Source organism: Papaver somniferum, chromosome 6 (assembly GCF_003573695.1).
Source record: "Papaver somniferum cultivar HN1 chromosome 6, ASM357369v1, whole genome shotgun sequence".
In the NCBI taxonomy this organism is placed as follows: domain Eukaryota; kingdom Viridiplantae; phylum Streptophyta; class Magnoliopsida; order Ranunculales; family Papaveraceae; genus Papaver; species Papaver somniferum.
In genome coordinates, this window is record NC_039363.1 from 70,496,219 (window position 1) to 70,514,548 (window position 18,330).

Genomic DNA, 18,330 nt, shown 5'->3' on the forward strand with positions numbered 1-18,330 from the left:
AGGTTGGCCTAATAAGACCATGGTCCCTAAAAAATCATTCGTTGAGAATTGCATACGAGAAAAGGCAAACCCAAATAAGTTCATCAGGAAAATCAGATTTCTGCTCCAAAAGAAGTTCATTGATCCCGGTACATAGCACATGCACAAATCTAAATACAAAATGCGTATACATATGTTAGGAAACCTGTTTCGAGGCATATTAAATTTTCTTTGAGGCATACTCAACAAGGACAAAATAGAGTTACTAGGTAGTAAAATCAATAACCCTTTATCACCATTTTTAATAATGACAATAATACCCTTATTATTTATATTTTTTTAATTTAATTTTAAAATTATTTTTAACTTAATTTTATATTAGTTTTTAAATTTTTATAAGTTTTTTATGTAATTACAAAACCTAAACCTAGATTCAGCTGACAAGTTATTAGCTGAACCTAAAAAAAATAATTAAACATACTTAGGTTCGGCGGATAAGAACTTCACTCTTTAACCGCCGAACCTAAGTTTGGCTGACTCGAGCAAAAAATAGGACAATCGAACTTAGCATTGTTCTTCATAAAGTAAAGTTCGGCTAACATTTTCGTGTTTAATTATCAGCCGAATTTTTCATCATCACTTTCAAAATGAAGAACAATGAGTAGTTCAACCAATAATTCATTTCAACTGTAAGCCGAACTTCTTTCAGTAACTGCGATAAAACACTTTTTTTTCCGATTTAAACCTAATATATCAATCAAAAAAAAGAAATAAGATTCGGTTTGTGCGTAGTTTTTATTGTACATTTCTTTGTGAGGAGGATCTGATTCTTGCTCTCCGACTTCACTCAATTTGATTTCAACTTCTTCTTCTTGTTATGATTAAAGTCTTTACATTTAATCGAAGACAGTGAAAGTTATGATTAGGTTAGCGTCATTGAAGTAAAGAAGAGAGAAAAAAGAAAAACAAATTAAGAAAAAAATTATAAATTATAAAGTAAAAAAAAAAGTTATTTAAAATTATAAAAATTTAAATAAAAACCTACACTAGTTAGGCTAAGCATTGAGTATGCTTCAAAAAAAAAAGTGGTATGCCTCAAAACATGTTCCTAAATTAAAGAGTGGTTTTAGGAAACCTGGCTAATTTGGGGCCTAGAGTGATTATTTTGGGCCTACGACTACAAGACAAAAATTAATATTTTGAAGTAAAATGGATAACCCCTTATCCAATTATTTTACTAAATGGAAAAACTACCCTTAATTGATTAATGCTAATTTGGGATATTAAATGATGTTTAATCAAGTTAACCCTGATATCAACTACCATTAATTCATCATCAAAACTTGAAAAAAAAAATTCAAAACTCGATCCAGAATCAGTTGATGTTAGTGCAGTTGTAAACCGATTTTGGGTTGCGTTTTTTCAAAGGATGAAGTAAACCCAGAATCAGGTTTTTTCAATACACAAATAAACCGATTATAGGAATATGTGTTTATATTAACCCACATCATCAGATTATATCTTACTTTCAGAACAAAATATTCATTACATAGTTTAGGAAATTAAGGCATTACATATATATGATTCAGTATGAGTATTCTAGAATTTGACAGATAAAATGTTCGTCAATGAACCTCCGAGCACGTCGTTACAACGTCGTTTATTCTTTATGGTGAATGAACTTAGTTTCCCTATTACGAATTATCCATAGCCTATTGAAACATTCCAGCTGAAATTCAATGAATTCTTAAATGTTAGTATGCGAACTTTTAACGATGACGTAAGTATAAACATTATCGGATTGCTCACTTTTTCCCTAAGAGGAGCTTGTGGATGATGTTGGTACACTTTCTAACTCTAATTAACATACTCTCGCATTGCACTTTTATGTAGTTGAATCGAAATGCCAAGTATCTCCATTTGCGGTTATTGGGATTCCCGATACACCCGTAAAAGAACTCTTTTACTCTCTTCCAAAACATTGAATAAATTTCATTCGTACGTTCACGGAACGTATTAGCAAACGATTTAACGAGACACAAATCTTCATACGGTTCCCATTTCACTTCTACTTCCGGATCCCACTCCATTTTCTAGGCCAAGTGTGTGATGTGGGAGTGCCTCAAAGAGGTTGTCTTTTATATTGATAAAGACTCAACGGCTATTTTTTTCAAATTCAAACAATCGGAGTTTAGGTATGTCCACATAGTCTGATTGTTTCCTTGCAAATTCATAGAAAACATGCCTCTCAATAATCGGATTTTAATATTGCACATGTAAGCCGATTCTTGGCAAAAAAAATTACAGAAGAAATGCCACTTTTCCTTGCAAGAATCGGATTACATGTGATGCTAACATAGACCGATTATAAAGGTTGTCAAAATTTTCCTCTCAATAATCGGTTTTTAATATGTCACTTGTAATCCGACTCTTGTCTATAAAAAGATACAGGAACATTGTCACTTTTCCTCACAAGAGTCGGATTACATGGGATGCCCACATAAGCCGATTATCAAGGTTAACAAAACTATGGATTTGTTTGTTTTGTCAGAATCGGACTTTAAAAGTATCTTTATAAACCGATTCTGAAAACTTAAAAACCAGGTGAACAAAATTTATAGAATCGGTTTATGCGGTACACCTTTAAAACACGATTTTGTAATTGTGCCGCTGGAGAATTGTCAGAATCAGACTTTATACAGGTAAATGTAAACCGATTGTGACAGAAAAAACTTACAGAGTCATGCATTTTTTGCACACACACATTGTAGTTGGTTCTTTTGTCGCGTCTTAGACAAACACAAATAATTCTTAAAAGAAACTAGATTCAGTCATTCATAAACTAGGAATATGACCAAACATAATTCGACAATAAGTTTAAGACATAAGTTTTGACACCGTAATTATCCATGGTTAAAGAAATAAGTTTGAAACTATTCATTCATCAACATCCCCACCACGACCACCTCGTCCTTGTTTAGCGGGTTGGGCGATGTTGGATGCACCTTCAGAATACTTTTTTGAGGCGACTCCTTCCTCTTTTTCTTTGGCTCCTCCTCCTCCACCGGTTCCCAAAACTTTGCACCCGCTTCTACATCTTCGAGACTGTTCAATTCATCAATCATCTTTTCATTGGCCTTAACATTTTTCCTTCCCCTGATAGCTAGTTGTGCTTGGGTTATCAAGTGCCCGACTCGTCTTCTCTGTTTCCATTTTAAACAACAAACATTAAACAAATAATGCTAAAACAATTAACAAAACCATAATTGAGAAATAATACGCACCAGGAATACGAGAGTTGTATCTTTGTCCTATATCCGGGGCCTCTCATCTACTCGTATCACTCGAGTATGCTAAATATTGAGGTAACACGGCATGTAACCCGGAATTGCCTCATTATCTGTTTTCAATCGACCGTTATAGCATATTCATTAAACCTTCTGCCATCCCAATATTTACATGATGGTAAAGGGTCGTGAACAATGTCAATATCATTATCAAATGACTTGGTTTTTTTCTCATCGATTTAAAACTTCTTGTGCTACTGTGGGATTTTTTGTATGTATCCGCATTGTCTTGTGACTCTCGTCGGGTTGTGCATTACATATCCTATTGGGTGAAACAACTGCCCAAAATAATGAGCTTGCTCTTTGCACCCAACCATCTTTCCTTTTCCTTTGGCCAAACCCCCCTTGTAAGGGTCAAAGACAACATCTTTTGTCGTCATGTTGTCCAAGTAGCGTCTCAACTTCAGAGAAACCATATCTTGGTACTTTTACTTACTATTGTATATGTACATGTCTCCATAAAAGTTACCATCCCATTCCTTATTCTTAAAAGCCCTATCAACAAATATTTTGGGAAGTGCAAATATATCCACGCCTGCAGAAAGCCATATTCCACCCGATTTGGTTCTTGTCATACCTAGAAGCCTTTGTCAACTCGTTCAACGAGTGTGCAAGGATGACAGTGCCCCAAGAGTATTTGTGAATGTTGTCAAATGGTGACAAAAGCTGAATAAATTTGGTGTTCACACGGGCACCAGAAATGTCAGAAAAGATAACATATCCTAGGACGTAGAGGACATATGCATTGGCCGTGGCGAAGATACGTTCCTTGGTCACCTCTTTTTCCTCAACACGAAGTTTATTTGTTCCACTGAAGAGTTCCATCAACTTCGAGAGATGGAATATCCTCAGCTTTTCTTAGCCTACTAGCATTTGTGACTTGGTCATTTCCTCATCCCATTGGAACACTTCCTTGGTGAACGCGTAAATCTTGTCCCACTCAAACTTTTGCGCGTATTGTTTGTGTTTCACGACTTTTACCATCTGTGCTTATCTCGGTAATGAACTTCGCATCATTCGGAGTTATCGTCATTTCGCCAAACGGAAGATGCAAGGTATCCGTTTCCCCGTAATATCTCTCGGCAAAAGCGGAACAAAGAGATTTGTCGTAACCAAGATCCAAATTCTCGACTGCAGGCAACAACCCCGTAGATTTGACTAGATCGATTACTTCATCAACTTCTCCAACACTTGATTATAGTCCTTGTAGTGGTCAATTCCTCATCATACTTACTGACGTTTCTGGCTTCATACGACGAACGGCATCCCTGTGATCCTATAAAACAAAACAAATCCGATGGACAATAATCAAAACACTACACGGGTAATAAGTTTTATATTACATAACATAAGGTTTAAGTAGTTACTATGGTATGGCAGACGACCGCGACCCAACTCTCTTTGTACCCCCATAACACCTGTCCTCCATCACCGGGTAACCCGTAAACACGATCATTAGGGCCGCGAGGAAACATTTTCTCCGGGTCGGGCATGTGGTCCCCTTTCTTCTTCTTTGGATTATCTTTCTTACCATCTGTCTTACCTTGTTCTTGAGCGTCTCCTCCTTGGACTTGTTGTTGAGCTTCTCCTCCTTAGACTTGTTCTTGCACTTCTCCTCCTTGGACTTGTTTTTGCACTTGTTCTTGAACTTCTCTTATCTCTTGTTTTATAATGAACAAATTGAAACAACAAAAGACCGGAAATGGTAACTCTGGTTCGAAAATCAGCCTGAGAACCTAAGTTCTTGAATAACAAAATATCTGGATAAACAAAACGGCCGCCTTCTCACACCATTAATAGGTTAAGCCCTAATCAGGAAAGAGCAATCCTAACTCAACACGTGGTTGGATCCTAGCGGCTAAAATAAAGAGAATATAGAGATTATAAAGGCACCCTCAAAGTTTATCTAAATACACCCCTCCTACAAGGCAACCATATGACATCTCTCCATCACTTTCATCCTCAATTTCTTCTCCATCATCCTCATCCTCACTTTCTTCTCCATCATCCTCATCCTCACTTTCTTGTCCATCACCTTCCTTGCCACCACTTTCTTCTCCATAACCTTCCTTGCCACCACTTTCTTCTTCATTAACTTCTTCCTCACCATTTTCTTCTTCAGCAACTTATCTATCACCACCTCCTTCTTCAGTAGGTGTATCAGAATCAAATTCTTCTTGTGCTGGTTGTTACGCTCGAGGTGGTGGCTCATTGATGTGGATCGCTTTGGATTTACTCCCCGAGCCCCTTCGGAGGGAAGCATTTAAATTTTTACAACACTCTCGACGAGGTCTCAAACTCTAAGGAAAATCCAAATCATTTTTCCTCTTATATTTCTTTTCGGCTTGACGTTGTTGCTTTCCCTTGTTTGGCCTGTAAAATACGGAGATTAGGGACAAACAACAATGGAATTCAATGCATATTTTTGAATTCAAGGTATACAATCGGTTTATTCGATATACATATAAAGACCGGCTCCTAACATAATGATAGACACATTTTTGTGTCTGAATTGTCCTCAATGTCTGTATTGTTGGAACTCGATTTTTGTATTAATATTGTGTTTTTATGTATTTTTGGAAACAAACATTTTTTTTGGAAATCTCGGCTCAAAAAGTTGCTCGGAGCGCCCCCGGAGGACATTTGCTAAGCGGACTCTAAGTTTGGATAAGGGGCACCCTCATTCTCAGCACCCACGGCTATGTGTATCCCAAATTCATCTTTAGCACCCATCTTCTTTGTTTGAATTTTGGTTTTGGCGGGAAAAGGAGCTATTTGCCTGGCAGATTAGGGTTGGATCTTTGGGCGTACTGGAAAGAGACTCAATGGCTCAGATTGATGGGGGAGGTGACTCTATTAAGGTTAACAGGCAGGATATGGTTGATTTCGTCGGTTGAAATTGACTAGATAACTCGCAAGAAGAAGTCATAGCAACACACATCGTAAGAGATATTCACGTGATTACATCAAGTTTTACGTGTGTTTCTCGTGTTTGGATACCACTTGGTCTCTGAAGAAGCGCAGAGAAGTCAAATAAGGAAATTTCAGAGGCAGCAGACGTGTAGGAGAAGGATTTTTGGAAAGAAAATATTCCGAGAATATTACCCTTCACTGCCGAATAAAGAGAGATTATTGTGAGTTATTACGGAGGATTTTCTTCGCATATTGAGTATAAATATCATCCTGGGGTAGCAGAGAAGGGACACAGAGAGTTTGGGAGAGTTTAGAACACCACAGTGCAAAGAAAAATCAAGTTGCAGAGCTACCATTTCTGCTGCTGCATAGCTGAAGAACACGAAGAACATACCAATCAAGACAGTCGTTTATCAACAATGTTAACGACACAAAGGTGTGGGTCTTAGAAGCTACAGTAATAGCGACAGTTTCCTTTTATCGTTCTCTGTAACAGTGTTTTGCAACAATTAAAAAAGTTGCAAACACCCGATTTTCATCATTTTCTTTCCATTTCATCTTTGTAAACAATTTTTGAAGCCATGAACAAATATTTTGAGCATGTTTACACAATGATGAGCTAAACCCATCCTCTGGGGCGAAGGAGGAAGCTATTTCACCAATGAAAAGTGGTAATCTCTAATTTATGCAATTATTATATGATTATTTGCCTTGATAAATAAATTGATAAAATGGTTTTGGTTAAACAATTGTCATTTCAATTGATGGAGCATGCTAGCCTAGGGTTTTGATGTCCCATACTTTCGATCTGCAATTGTTATTTCTAAAAAAATCAACTATTGCAATATTAAGAATCAATTTGAATGCATGATTTGCATGATTATAATTAGAGAATATAAATCACTTTGATATTGGTAAATAGTGGAATCCATAGCCCCAGTCTTCTCCGTATTTTTCATATCACTTTAATTTAAGTTTGCTACATTTTTAGTCTTAAAATTAAATCTAGAAACTTTTTCTTTCACAAGTCTCAACGTACCTATTTACTACAACTAAATTGAAAATCACATCAATTTTTGGCGCCGCCGACGCGGACTTATCTTTAGACTAGAGTTTTTAGATTTTTATTTGTTCGTCTTTACGTTTTTGGGTTTTTGTCGTTTCCTTACAGATTTTGGAATTTGGAGCGAAAGAAAAATTTGCCAAAGCTTTTGGTGAATACTTAAAGATTTGGAGTAAAAGCAAAGCGAAAGGAGAAAAATTAATTAAAAAAAAAGAAAGAGAGAGAGAGAGACATTTTATTTTTTAGAGTTTTTTTTTTTTTTTAGACTTTCCTTTTCTTTTGCACTATATTTTTGGACTGTAGACTTTGGATTTTGGGACTTTTTTTAAAAGAAAAAAAGAAAACCTACGCAAGGGTATTTTAAATATAAACTGTTTGCAAAGAAGGACGGCGACTACTATATCGCCTCGGCTCCTCGGGTTCGTACATGACATAGGAGTCGTGGCCCGAGTCGACTTCAGCGGTTCTTCGCCCGTCTGGTACGGGAGGTAAGTTTTTCGAAACACCCGCGAATCCCCTGTCAGCGGGTTACTATATTCCTTCGTTTGCATATATGCTGAGGAATTGAAAACGGCTGCTTTAATTTCCTAGTAAAGGGCAAGGACTGGCCATACAAGATAAGGGTTCGGATTTCATCACCGTTATCTTCTTGCCCGCCTTAGGAAAAAGAAACCAAACGTGAACCTAAGCCGAAAATTTTGACTAGAATGAGACATATAGGGTAACGAGCTTAATAGGAAAGTCGTTCGAAAAATATTGGTTACTCTTTTGAGCATACTTTGAAGTTCATGATGGTTTCTGTGAGTTGAATACGCCGCCTTGTAACGCCGGTGAGGCCTTGGGTATCAAAGCTCCATGCAGCTTCCCTAGTCTCTATTCAACTTATTTTAACTCGGATTGATTCCAGAGAGGTTTGCTCAGATTGTAACGAGTTCCTTTTCGAAAGAATAAAAGCTGGTCTAGAAACAATCTAAGTGGAGCCATCATGATTTTTGTTTGCTATAAATATTTAGGTTTGCTTTGGTGGAGTCAGCCTGCTTTGTATTTGCTTAGAACCTCCCTTCCTTTAGGATTCTTTTATTTGTTTTTCTAGTATATTCCCGAGGTCATTAGAGAACGGGCTTGGAAAAGAGATAATCTAGGTCGATTGATTAGTGAAAAACCTAGTAGTTCTTCTTGTGGAAGTGGGGAGCTCGAAGACTCTTCTTTTGAGAGCCCTGTTTTTGGAAACTTCAATTTTGAGAATCTGTCTCTTCGTGAGGAAAATACCCCTAATACTTCAGTTGTGCCAGCGATGGAAACTTTGAAAGATTACATGTTCCCAACTAGTTCCACCCGAGCCTCGTGCATTAAATTGCCATCCACTACGACTAATTTCGAGATAAAACCTCATATTCTTCAGATGATCCCTATATTCTTAGGGAAAGATGATGAGAACCCTTATTTTCATATTAGAGACTTTGAGGAAATTTGTAGGACAATTAGAATAAAAGACCTTACTGATGAAATCTTGAAACTTAAGATGTTTCCCTTTTCCTTGAGAGATAAAGCCAAGACCTGGCTGAACAACCTACCATCTGAATCCATTGAAACATGGCAGAAACTTATTGCTGCTTTCTATATGAAATTCTACCCTAAGCATAAAACTGCAGTTGTTAGGCAGAAAATTAGTGCTAGTGTGCAACAAGAGGGAGAGTCTCTTTATAGGTTTTTAGAGAGATTCAATGATCTGCTATCCCAGTGTCCTCACCATGGATTTTATAAGATGAAACTCGTAGAGATTATTTATGATGGTTTAGACTATTCAACCAAATCCATGGTCGAGTCTATGTGCGTTGGTGAGTTCACTAGTAAAAGTGCTGATGATGCTTTTACCTTCTTAGGAGCTGTCACTGAAAAATCCCAACAGTGGGAGTCTTGTGTTGAACCCCCCAAAAGACTCTTAGTAAATAGAAGTAGCACCAATGTGGTAGATACAAGCTTCGGGTCAGATGCTAAGTTTGCTGCTTTGTCTAGAAGGTTAGAAGCTTGGAATTGAATCATCCTAAACATAAGTCTCTTGTTGAACCTGATGATAGGTTTAGAGCCTCTCAAGTGTCTAGTTGTGGAGTACAACCCAATAACTCGTTTTGGGAAGGTCAGGTTAGTGAAGAGCAAGCCCGTGTTGTCTATAACACTGCTAGGTTTGAGAACCGTCAAAAGTTTGACCCATACTCAGAGACTTACAACCCTGGTTGGAGAAACCATCCTAATTTTTCTTGGTAAGGGTCAGAATCAAGGACAGTCTAGTAATTCTCATCCCCCTCCAGGTTTTGGTTATGATAAGAACTCTTCAGGTCAACCCCAGTTTCAGAATGAGAAAAAGATCTCCACCTTAGAAGAAACTCTTACTGTGTTAGCAAAGAACCATGAGATGTTATCAAAGAACCACTATGGTTTTCAAGAAGAAACCAGGCAGAATTTTAAAAATAATTCCCAGTCTCTTGCTAAATTAGAACTTCAAGTCGGCCAATTAGCTAAGTTTCTTAGTGAAATAGAAGATGAAAGAGTCAAACTGATCCTAACCCTAAAGGAGATTAATCGTACAATCATGTGAATTATATTACAACCCTTAGGAGTGGAAAGAAAGTTGACAATAAGGTTGTCGTGCCTGATAGTGAACATGATGTAGTTCGCCCTTCTGAGCCAGAAAATGAGGAAACTGGTAGAGTCTCCAAAGAGACCAATGAGGGTCCTGTTGATCCCGACTTTGTTCCCAGAGCCCCGTTCCCCCAGCTGCTAGTTACAACTAAGAAGTAGTCCAACTTTAATGATATATTGGAGGTTTTTAAGCAGGTTACTATCAACCTCCCATTGTTAGATGCGATTAAGCAGATTCCCGCTTATGCCAAGTTTCTTAAGGATATGTGTATGCGAAAGCGAAAACTTAGTGTCCAGAAGAAAGACTTCCTAGCTAGTCATGTGAGTTCTATTATTCAGAATACCACTACTCCTAAGTATAAAGACCCAGGGTCCCCTACCATTGCTTGTACAATAGGTAAGTACCGTGTTGAGAAAGCGTTGCTTGACTTAGGAGCCAGTGTGAACTTACTGCCATACCATGTGTACCTTAAGCTAGGACTTGGTGAGATGAAACCTACACAGATGACACTTCAGTTAGCTGATAGGTCCGTTAAAATTCCTCGTGGTTTGATCGAGGATGTTCTTATTGAGGTCGACAAGTTTATATATCCGGTGGATTTTGTTATCCTAGATACCCAACCTGTCCCTGACCTAGATAACCAAACACCAGCGATTTTAGGTCGCCGGTTTTTAGCTACATCAAATGCGATCATTAATTGTCGAAATGGTATTATGAATTTGTCTTTTGGTAATATGACTATTGATCTGAACATTTTTAATATTAGTAAGCTACCCTCTGAACTAGATGATTCAAGCATATAAGAGGTGAACATGATAGGAACATTAGTCGAGGAGTCATTACCAAACACTTTGTTAGAAGATCCATTAGAGAAATGCCTAGCCCACTTTGGGATTGATTTTGATGATGACGATGTGATTAATGAGGTGAATTCTTTGTTAGATTCAACCCCTTTGATAGACACTAGTAATGGCTGGAAATAGGGGTGTAAATTCGGGCAGGCCGGGCCGCCCGACCCAAAAACTAAGACAGGTCGGGCAGGCCAGGCTTAATATTTGTGAGCCCGTAAACAAATTCAGGCCGGCCAGGCCGGGCACAAGTAGATAATTTGCTACCCAAAGACCGCCCAAAGCCCGCTTTTTATACGGGCAGGCCAGATCGGGCCGGACATGCCACTATTTTGATTTTTTTTTTTAAGTTTAAATTTTCAAATGAACGGTATTAAATACAATATCCTTTCCTTTCCAACATTGCATATCATAAGTGATAGTATTATTTTATATTTAAATTACACTGACAAATATTTAATTTTAGCTTATCTATAAATAATTAGTTAGAGTACAATAAACTTTCTAATAAGAAAATATATTACCATTAATGTTTTGAAAAGGTTAATTATAAGTAAAAAAGCAATTATATATTTTATTTTTCTTGACACAAAATTGAAAATTATAAAATTGTAACTTTTAAGTCTTTTAAGAGGATATTAAATGATTAATGGCACATAGAAGGCTTTCAGGCCGGGCACCAGGCCGGGTATCAGGCCGGGCATCATAATTAATCGCAAAGCCCGAGACCGCCCAATAAATTAATCCAGTCCAGGCCGGGTGGTCCATGACGGGGCATAACAGGCTTTGGGCTACTTCGGGTACAGGCAGGCTCGGGCGGATACAGGCATGCCGAGTATTTTCGGGTATTATTTACACCCCTAGCTGGAAACCTAAGATTCGAACCTCCACATGTTTCTAAGTCTACCCTAGTTCCTTCATTAGAAAAGCCTCCTAAGTTGGACCTTAAACCATTACCAGATACCCTGAAGTATGTGTTTTTAGGCCCATCTGAAACTTTACTTGTGATTATAGCATCCGACTTGGATAGTGATCAGGAAAGTAGGCTAGTGACCGTCCTTCAGAATAACAAGGAAACTTTAGGGTGGACCATAGCAAACATTAAGGGTATAAGTCCTACAGATTGTATGCATCATATCTATTTATAGAGTGACACCAAACCTTCTAGGGAGATGCAAATTCGACTGAACCCTAATATGAAAGAAGTAGTTCGAACCGAGGTTCTTAAGCTGTTAGATGCAGGCATTATCTACCCCATTTCAGACAGTAAGTGGGTCAGCCCCGTTCAGGTTGTTCCCAAGAAATCCGGTATTACTGTAGTCCAGAATGATAACAATGAGTTAATCCCAACCCGGGTGACCAAGGGTTGGCGTGTCTTTATTGACTATAGGAAATTGACCAAGGTCACTAGGAAGGACCACTTTCCCCTTCCCTTCATCGACCAAATGCTAGAGAGATTAGCTGTACGTAGCCATTATTGCTTTTTAGATGGATACTTGGTGGGCCCTGGAAAGCGTATAAAATTGAAGCGAAATGAAAACGGGCCTACAGTAATACCGCAAGTGCACGGTCGTCAGTTGTAGCTCGTGCAAGTACGGGTCGATCCACAGAGACTGGGTGTGTTTTGTAGTGTTTCTAGCTATTTGGGCTCTAAATTGCTATTGGGCTTCTAATTGTGCTTTGGTTTTGGAATGGTCTTGGATTCAGTTGGCTTTGATGAATTGCTTTGGGCCTTTGAGTTCTTTGGGAATGAACTGGGTTTAGTTGGCTGGGCCTTAGGCTTGAACAGAAGAACAGTGGGCTTTTGTAATGACTGGACTGGGCTTGTGCTGTGAGCCAAGCTCAGTTGCAGCAGCAGCAGTGGCTGTAGCACATGGCAAGAGAAGTGGAGTGGCAGCAACAGCTGCAGAAACTCAGATGCAGGAGGCAGCAGCAAGGGAGAAGTTGAAGTAGCAGGAGAAAATAGCAAACAAAATGAAGTACAAGTGAAAGTAAAACAGTGGCAGTGAAGGAATGAGGAAAAGTGACAGTGCAATGAAACTAAACAAGAACAATGGAAGTAAACCAAGGCCTAAGCCAAGGGCAGGGGTGTGAAGAAGACAGTGAAGTAAAAAAAAAGGAAGGAAAAAAAAAAAGCAAAGCCAAGGCAATGGCTTTAGGCATTCATCTAGAGTGGGAAGAGAACCAGCTTGCTCACAGTCACTAGTGAGCACTAGTTTCTCCCCACTGCTCAATCAACTCAATGCTCTAAGGCTCTAACCTAGCATTGACACACAACAGTAAACTAATCCTAACATTTGAGAAGCTAACAGTTGACAAAACAAGAGAGATGAAAGAACACTAGGATGTTGAATCCACCATTAACCTAAGGGATATTCTACTCACAGCTAAAAAAATTACCAAAGTGCTAATTGTCTGATTAAAGCACAACTAGTCTAAGGGCTTAGAAACACTGAACATGAGCTGCACATGATGAAGACTATCTTATTGATTCATGGTTTCATCTAGTCCTAGCATTTGAGGTTTAGAACATACATAACAAGAACATTAGAGAACAGGAAAACATAAATAATGAACAACAGATGAACAATGAAGGAACAAACATCACAAACATCACATTAACAGCAGCTTAACATGAACAACAAATTGAACAGAACACATACATGATTAAATAGGAACAGTGCATGAAACAGCACAAATTGAAGAGACTCAAAAAAAACATTAACAGAACATAACAGTTCTGGACACTGGCTGCTAACCCAGCATAAGCCTTTACATCACACATCAGTTTCCTTTTATAGTTTTACAAAATATCCCCAAATTTCGAAACCCTAACTTGCAAACCCTAATTTTTGAATTGAAAAGTCCACTCACCTAATCCCTGAATTGATGTCGACCCATGCCTATTCTCTCTTCTCTGCTCCTCTCCATGTCTTCAATTGCGTCTTATAAACTCACCTAATTTATTGATTTATCACCTAGGGTTTCAGTGGTGAAAAATCAATGAGTTAGATGGCTATAGAGGTAGGGGAGGTATCTACGGCGTGTAGGTGGTGTTTGGTGACAGTGGAGGAAGTGGCGATGGCAGGGTGGCAGTGGACATGGAAGAGAGGCAGGAGCAGAGCTCGACTGCAACTGTCGGGGGAAGAAGAGAGTTTTTGGGGAAAAAAGATTTGGGGAAGAAGAACTTGTTTGGGTGAAGTCGATGGTTTTGGATGCTAGGATGTGAAGCGGGTGTAGCGAACTTTGATGAACAGCAAGTAAAGAGCGTTGGATGATCCCATATAGATTGAATCGAACGGCTACGATGGAGAGGTATGTATCGACCGTTGGATTATGAGATACAACAAAACTGACGGCTTAAGATGGAGTTAGGTACTATGGTGTTTGACAGGAGCTTCGGATTTTGATGCACAATGATGAGGCGACCGTTGGATGACAAGATGGATCCAATCTGACGGCTCTCATGGAAATGGGTATGGATAATGGAAATGGATTTGGGTAAGGGTTTTCGGCCTTGGGTATGCCAAGCCCATATCTTCTTTAAAAACAATTCTTCCTCTTCATGCCCACTTCTCGTTGATCCGGCTCTTGCAAACATCATTCTTCGCTTCCTCCTAGCGGGAGTCTTTGCCGTTCCTTTGCTCTTTTCGCTCCGTGAGATAACCATGCTTTATTTAGTACCTAAAAATGCAAAATTAATTAATAAAAAGATTTATTCTCGAAAACAATGAAAATACAGAATATGGGTTAAAAATGGAGAATTAGAGCACAAAAGATGAGTTAAATGCCAAGAAAAGTATATATAAATATGCACTTTTTAGCACTCATCAAATACCCCCAAACCTGAATTTTACTTGTCCTCAAGTAAAACAAAACTAAGGAAATCCTACCTATACCACTGTCGCTGGTCTCTCGAATGTATTTAGCGTATGCACTAAGCCTTTTAAACCACTAAGTGTCCCTAGTGGACGAGTTAAGTCTCGTGAAGGTTTGCTTAGAACGTACCTACAAAGTTCTAGGTCAAAATATAAGCTCAGATTCCATCAAATGTGACATGTGCAAGACAGTTTAAGCTCACAGCAAAATGGAGATGTCAATCTAGCTATCAAAGGCACAATCCTAGCACTGATAACAAAAAAAGACATGTGATAAGAGTGTAAAGTGTATCTACACATGTGTAAAGAAAGATCTGAAGTTATGACTACTAATCACCAAGAGATAGTTTCTCAGGCTAAGAACCGAGGTCGAAATCTAGCTAGCTGTCCGGACTTTACGAGAATTGTGAATGAGTTGGAGGTATTTCACAATTACTCGCGTTGTACATCAATGGCATACACCCTCCTTGCTTATTACAATGAAACAACAAAATGACTCTTTTTTTACATTGACTACTCTCTTTTATTTTTGGAACAAGAGAGAATGGAATTGATAAATACTTGATTTTTTTGTATTTTTTTTTTTTTTTTTTTTTTTCTGAATATACATCGTTTTTTTTTTTTTTTTTTTTTTTGCACAAGAACTTGAAATTGATTTTTACATATGGTAGCTCTTTTGATACATAACAAAAAGAAACAAAAAATTACATGACACTTTGCAAGAGGTAGCCCTTTTTGATGCACCCAGTTAAATTCGATGGTTGTCTTTCTTAATGTAACCTCCACCTTCTATCCCAACCAACCAAAGAACAAGCTAGTCAAGTTTCGTTCAGTATTCTAAAGTAATTGGCAATCGTGACTTCCTATCAAACACCTTGAAGATCGAGGCCATACATGTATTGGTAGATCGTGCGCGTGCAAATTTCTTATCACTATGTGAATTGTGCTAGAATCAGGGTGCCTAAATATCTAGACTAAGACTCCTAATAATTACATATTTGCACAAGAGTCAACATTTCAAGGTAAATGAGCTCCATTTTTTATGTTTTTTTACTTTTTTAATTTTTTATTTTGATTTTTCAATTTTTATGGAATTTTTCAATTTTTTCAAAAAGATGGAGTTCTTGTTTTCAATTATGGCATATTATCAAAGTATCTACTTTTCACCCCCAAACCTAAACTAAACATTGTCCTCAATGTTTCAAAATATGAACAAAATTATAATACAACATATGAAGAGGATCATGTTGAGTAGAGAAAAAGGAAAGAGAATACCCGATTTCGGCGAAAGCAATATTAGAACTCCGTTATTCAAGGCAAGAATCCAACATATGTCAGCCGAGATCATATTGGATTAGCAAAATTTATACAAAAGGAACAAAAAGGTTTTTAAGAAATTTTATATACTGGATTATATACAAAAATTCACCATACACTAACAATCTAAAGAGTTGAGGATCAACCCAAAAGACAAAGTGTGGAGGTTTCAACAGCTTCACACAATAATAATATGATAGGCATGCAAGTGAAGCTGTGAAACAAAATGAGCTACCCCCAAACCTGGATTTTACAGAAGATATAATTTTGAAAACAAAATCGCGCAGTTTCGGGGGTTCATCATGCACAAGGTCTAACTCAAAGTGAACTGTGTTAGGGACGGGCAAACATGCTAATTCCAACTGTGGTTCCTCAAATGTATTATACTTAGAAGCAAAATAGTCCAAGAGGACTTGGGAAGCACACAGTTCCAAACCTAGATTAGGGACTCTCAGAAAAGTCGGTTTGACAATATGGGTACAAACCAAATCTAGATTGGGTGGAGGGCCATCAGATTGTGACTTATGTAGAAGAATAGGCACATCATTATCAATCAAATCAAAATCTCCTAAATCATCTACACATGTCACATCATGCTTACAATCATCAATCACATTAGCAAGATCACAATCAGAGTCATCAACATCATTAACAGATTTATCCTCGTGTATCGGCTCATCAGGGAAAACATCACATGGAATACTAGAAGACATATCATGCATTAAGGTCGGGGCAGAGACGCCTAATGTATTTGAACCCAAAGGTTCCATAACATTTTCAGTATAGACATGTTCTTCTAACATAACATCATAGTCATCATCATCATCATGATAGGGATTTTGCAATCTAGGATAATTTTCAATCCTAAGGTCGGAGCTATTACAAGAATAAAACTCTAATTCATGGGGGTGACTCATATCATGTGGTGTTGTTCCTGTTTCCCTAACGGATTCCCATTGATGGGTTTTCTCTGCAATCTCGGCTAAAAAATTCCATGCATCATCCACAGATTTATCAATAAACTCACCATTACACATTGAATCAACCATGGTTTGAGATTTAAAGTCTAGTCCCTCATAGAGGATGACGACAAGTCTCCACTTCTCAAATCCATGGTGCGGACATTCACTCAACAATTCATTAAAATGTTCAAAATAGTGAAAAACAGTTTCCTCATCCAACTGGACAAAACAATTGATACTTTGACGAATAGCGATGGTCCTATGATGTGGAAAGAATTTTCTGAAAAATAGATCTGTGAGTTGGTCCCAAGTGTTGATTGATTGTGGTCTCAAACCGTAAAACCATGTTTTGTCCCTTTCTTTTAGAGAAAATGTGAACAAACGCAATTTCAGAGAGTCTTCGGCATTATGATCAGGCTGCATAGTACAACAAATTTGTTCAAACTCTTTTACATGAGTATAAGGGTTCTCAGAATCGATCCCTCGAAATATAGGAAGTATTTGTATCATGCTTGCATTTATTTCAAAAAGGTCATTGGTTTGAGGTAAGACAATACATGATGATGGAATTTTTATTGTGGGACACATGTATTCATGGAGAGCATTAGGTTGGCCCATTTTGAAAAGACACAAAGCCCACTATTTGGTTTTAATGGGTTTTTAAAAATTTGGTTTTTTATGGGAAAATTTTGGTTTTGATGGGATATATTTGAAAAAGAAAATTTGGTTTAAAAATGGGAGCAAAGTAGAAATTTGGTTTTAAAATTGGGAGCAAAAGAAAATTTTGGTTTTTTTTTTTTTCAAAACTTAGCCTAGCATAAATTATCACACCCCACAAAAGAAAATAAAAACAACAATAAATAATTACAAGCCCATAAAAGAAAAATAAAAGAAAATAAAAGAAAAAGAAAATAAAAATAAAAATAATTATTACAAGCCCAAATTAAAAAATAAAGAACAACAAAAATTATTACAATCCCACAAATTAAAAATGGAAGCCCACAATTCGGGTTCTCTTAAATGGGTTACCTTTTAAGCACAGCCCAGCTGCTCTGATATTGTTGCAAAAACCCAGTTGGGCTTTGGTTCTTTTCCTTGGTGGCGTCCCAGCAGAGGAAAAACAGGTTCAGAACAGCAGGTCCAACAGCAAATGAAGTGAAGCAGATGCAGATGCAAGTGCGATGCAGTGAAATGCAAAAATAGCTAAGAAAACTACAAGAAAAACACAGCACCAATCCCCGGCAGCGGCGCCAAAAACTTGGTGGGCCCTGGAAAGCGTATAAAATTGAAGCGAAATGAAAACGGGCCTACAGTAATACCGCAAGTGCACGGTCGTCAGTTGTAGCTCGTGCAAGTACGGGTCGATCCACAGAGACTGGGTG